The following is a 4,991-nucleotide window of genomic DNA, read 5'->3' as shown; positions in this document are numbered from 1 at the left end:
GATGTACGAGTTCAGGCCCTTCTCGGGAGAAGTAATAGCCCTACGTCTCGGAGCCCGGAGGCGGTCGAGTGGATTATGAGTATATGAGTTACAAGGTGCCGAACCCCTCTACCTGTGGAGGGGGGTGGCTTATATAGAGTGCGCCAGGACCCCAGCCAGCCCACGTAGGAGAGGATGTAAGGTGAGTTAAGTCCGGGGCGTTACTGGTAACGCCCCACATAAAGTGTCTTTACTATCATAAAGCCTACTTAATTACAGGCCGTTGCAGTGCAGAGTGCCTCTTGACCTTCTGGTGGTCGAGTGAGTCTTCATGGTCGAGTCCTTCAAGTCAGTCGAGTGAGTCCCTCGTTGGTCGACTGGAAGGCGACCTCTTCTAAGGGTGTCCTTGGGCAAGGTACTTAGATCAGGTTCATGACCCTACCCTAGGTACATGACCTCATCATTAGCCCCCGAATGGATTGAGGCTTCGAGTGAGGAAGGAGTTGATGTTGTTTCCGATTAACCTTTGCACACTGGTCGTGCGTTGTTCTGGACCAAAGAATATCTTCGTCGATAGTGAGCAACTTGTCTTCAGTCGACTCGATCCATTTTCTTCTTTCGTCGAGTGATCTTTCGGGCTTCGACGATCTCTGAGCGACGGATCGCGGGAAACCCCGCGTCTGACAGACCGATCTGCCGTTCGCGGATTCCGCGGGATGCGAAATTTGGGGACGCGCGCGAAGCGGAGCGGACCGCGGCGTTCGGATGGGACGGGACATAGACGCCTCGATCTCCGCGCCGCTTTCTTCGCCACGTATCCCGTCTGCATAACTGTTCCTGGATATGATTAGATCGACCGGGCCCACCTGTCATCCACTCGGAAGGGACCTTATAAATGCGCCCGGCGAGGATTTTTTGTACTGTGCCTCAGCATTCTCTCTCTCTCTGCTCCCTTCGTCCCCGTCCGGCGTGCTCGCTCTCGCCCCCGCACAACTTCCCCTCGCGCATCTCTCCGGCAACCATGGCCAAGGAGAAGACGGCGGCACTGGAACGTGCGAAGAAGGCGTCGGCGTCGGAGAAGGCGAAGGGGAGATCTACCAGCCGCGGCGGGTCTTCGTCCAGATCCCGCCTGCCGAAGGGCTGGGTCCAAGGAGACTGGATCCAGTCGACCATCACAGAAAAAGATCTCCTCGACATGGCCAACGAGGGCTTGATCCCTCATGGAGCTGCGAGGCTTCCGGGGAAGGAGTGGCAGCCCCAGCCAGAAGAGGGTGAGTGCGTGCTCTTGGCCACCCATGTTGATCGTGGATTTTCTTTGCCGCCGAGTATTTTCTTCCGTGGCTTCTTGAACTTCTTTGGAGCGCAGCTCCACCACTTTACCCCAAATTCTATCGCCTATCTTGCCGCGTTCGTGTCCATGTGTGAGGGTTTCCTGGGCTGTCGACCGCACTGGGGTTTGTTCAAGCATATATTCACGTGTCGCTCTCAAACCGTGAAGAAGGCGAGCCCAGGCGATGAAAGAACCCGAGTCGTCCAAATGTGTGGGGGTCTGGGGATCCAGGTGAGGAATAAGAGCACCTTCCCGCCCATGACCTTTCCCGAGTCAGTCAGAGGCTGGCAGTCGACCTGGTTCTACTGCCAGGACCAGTCGACACCGGGGCAGTCGAGTGGACTCCCTCAGTTTACCATGGACCGAGTGAACAAGCCCTCCTCTCTGAAGTTGATTCCGGAGGAGAAAGCTGACGTGAAGATGTTGATGGAGCGCGTGGTGCAGTTGGTTCGGGAGGGAGTGACGGGCATGGATCTCCTGGAGGTCTTCCTTAGGCGTCGCATCCAGCCCCTTCAGTTCCGGAGCCACTGCATGTGGTTGTACTGTGGGACTGAAGACGAGACTCGAGTCCATCCAGAAGCAGTCGACGATGTCACTCTGGAAAGATGGATGGCAGCCGTTACTGGAAACAAGGATAACCCACGCGGAGCCAGAAGGATTCCTCCACTCGACCACAACAGCGATCCAAACAAGGTACGCTTGCTCTGCTCTCCACTGTGTCCTTGTCACATTCGTTTCTGTTTATCCTGCCGACTGGTCGATTGATCCTTGTCTTGATATCTACCAGGCCCTCACCGAGCTGTACTCGATGCCCAATGGGGCACAAGCTCCGACTGAGGAGGGTGAGGCGAGTGGGGGCGAGAGCCAGGAGGAGGAGGAATGGGACTCGGACGTTGCTGAGGATGATGATGACGATGATGATGATGACGGTGATGAAGATGACGTTGAAGACGAGGAGGAAGAGGAGGAGGAGGTCGTACCACCGCGCTCAGAAAGGCGGTCGAAGCTTGTCCACGACCCTTCGACTGAACGTGGTAAGGGGGTTGCGACCGCTGCTCAGTCGACCAAACGCCCTCGGACCACCTCTCCGGTGCCGACTGAAAAGGCGCCGAAGCAGCCCAGGGCGGCCCCGTCGAAGCCGATCAAACTCCTGCCGAAGATGAAGGTGTCCATCCCCACCATATCAGGGTAATCGTGCTGCTTAAGTCTTCTTATTTTGTGTGAACTTTGTCTCTGGTTGACGCTGAAGTTAGTCGACTGATTCTTTGGAGCTGCAGTGCTGCTACTTCTGAGACCTCAGCCCGGGCTGATGACCATGAGATGGAGGACGCAGCAACTTCAAAACCAGGTACTATATTCTTAACGCCGTTTTTAGTCAACTGACTCACGATCTCTGATCCTGATTCTTCTCCGTAGCTCCACCCAATGTTGTTATCAATCTCCCTGATGATGATGAGGATGAGGAACCGCTGAAGCGCAGAAGGAGTAGGAAAGCGTCCGCCAGCAAGGTGCCCCAGGATGTGACGGCGCCTGAGATTCTGATTGCGGAGGAAGAGAACACCACTCGACACACGGTGTCCTTCGAAGATCCATTGACGAGTGCTCAGCAGCCCTCCCTCTTCACGACGCACCACGTCCCAGAGGACCAAGCTGGCGCGGCGAAGGAGGCGATACGCCAAGCGGGAATCATGATGGAGCAGTTGAAGACCATCCGGGATGCGAGCCAGGCAGCTTATGACGCCAGTTCTGCCCTCCAAAGCAATGTTCAGGTCAGTCAACCACCGTTTGTTCTGTTGGATATGCTACCAAAAACTTTTCCTTTCCGGAATTTATAGTAGTCACCCACTGGGTGTGTCGATTAAACTCCGTGTTAGCGGGGGCACGCTGAGTGCACCCGCTGGGTGTAGTCCCCAAGGATAAGGTCGACTGCTGGCAGTCGGCCTTAGGCTTTATGATGTCAATCTTTCTGTCACTCGACTATGTCGACTGGATTTCACAAACCGGTGGGGGCACGCTGAGTGCACCCACTGGGTGTAGTCCCCGAGACTGTGGTCGACTGCTTGCAGTTGATTACAGTCTTAAAGAATACATCTCTCTTCTTTTTTTTTTGAGGTCGACTGGTCGACTTTATCTTCAACAGGATTAGTGGGGACACGCTGAGTGCACCCACTGGGTGTAGTCCCCGAGACTACGGTCGAATGCTTGTATTCGGCTGTAGTCTTAGAAACATGTGATTTTTCCTTTCTCACTCGGAAGTGAATTATATTTGACATTTAGTCGATTGGTTCTTCGCAGAACTCCTGTGATCTTGTGGCTCGCTACTCTGAGCTGGAAAACAAGCACACTCAACTCGAGCTGAGCTTGAGGCTGGTTCAGGAGAAGCTGACGAAGGCAAAGGAGGAGACCGAAGGTATGTTTGGTGAGACCCTGACGACTGCTTTTCCCCTTGCTTGTTTCAAAATCTGATCTTGCTGTAACCTGCAGGTAAGGTAAGGGAGGCCCAACAGAAGAAAGACCTCGAACTAGCTGAGAAGATCAAGCTTGCTGACGAGAAGTTAGCTTCAGTCACCAAGGTTGAACAAGACAATACCAATCTGAAAGCTGCTCTTGGGATCGCCAACAAGGAGGTCAGTCGACTAAAAACTGATAAAGCTGCCCTGACCGACCAAGTCAGTAAGTTGACTGGGAAGAAAAATGATCTGGAGGCCTTCCTGAGTGGTCTTGCCAAGAAGCTGTTTCTTATGCTTGAAGGTAAACCTCTATGCTCGGCAAACATTTCCAATCGTGGTTTTTCCATTCGACCATCCCCTTGACTCAGTGATCATCCTTGCAGAATTTTGCCAAAACTTTGAAGAAGAAACTAGCCGGCTGGAGCCAAACCTCGACCCCGTCAATTCTCCGGTGAACGACGAAGTTGCCATGGATGTTTTCTGACTGGAGTCTCGTGTTGCAGCTGTCGTGGACTATCTCGCAAGGCTGAAGGCCGCCACATCTCGCATCGACTCGACTCTCTGGCCTGAGGAGACACTTCAGAATGACCTTGAGTCACTGATGGCCCGCTTGAACACGATCCCTGGTCGAGTGCAGGAATGGAAGAAGTCCTCGGCTCGGTGTGGTGCAGATGTTGCTCTGTGTCTGGCCCGAGTCCACTGTAAAGATGCGCGAGAAGAGAAGCTGGCGGCCCTTCGGGTGGCCAACACCAAGAAACACGACTTCAGGTCCTTTATGGAAACTTTCCTTGCGGCTGCCACTTGGATCGCCGACGGAATTGACCTTGATGAATTCGTTGCACCTTCCAGCCCTCCACAGGAGGGGTAAAAAACTTCTTCTGGCTCGACGCTTTAAATTTGCCTCGGTATGCCGAGTGGAATTGTAACCGATAAACCTTAACAGGCTTAACGCCTGAGCACTTTCGGTTCCTTTAGATATCGATTCAAACTTGAATTTGGTGCTTGAATACGATTGCTTTTGGCTCGAAATGTCTTTTGCAGGTTCAAAGCAAGGCGCCTTTACTGCAATCGACTTATTCTTTAGTCCACTTAGGCGAGCACTGGGCTGCGGCTAAGCCTCCGAGTGGAAGCCCGGCTTACCACTCGGTAGGATTTCTATAGCTTAGGCGAGCACTGGGCTGCAGCTAAGCCTCCGAGTGAGGGGTTTACTCTTCACTCGGTAGGATTTTGAT

This window comes from Triticum dicoccoides, chromosome 2B (genome assembly GCF_002162155.2).
Source record: "Triticum dicoccoides isolate Atlit2015 ecotype Zavitan chromosome 2B, WEW_v2.0, whole genome shotgun sequence".
Taxonomy (NCBI): Eukaryota; Viridiplantae; Streptophyta; class Magnoliopsida; order Poales; family Poaceae; genus Triticum; species Triticum dicoccoides.
This window is presented reverse-complemented; position numbering follows the sequence as displayed.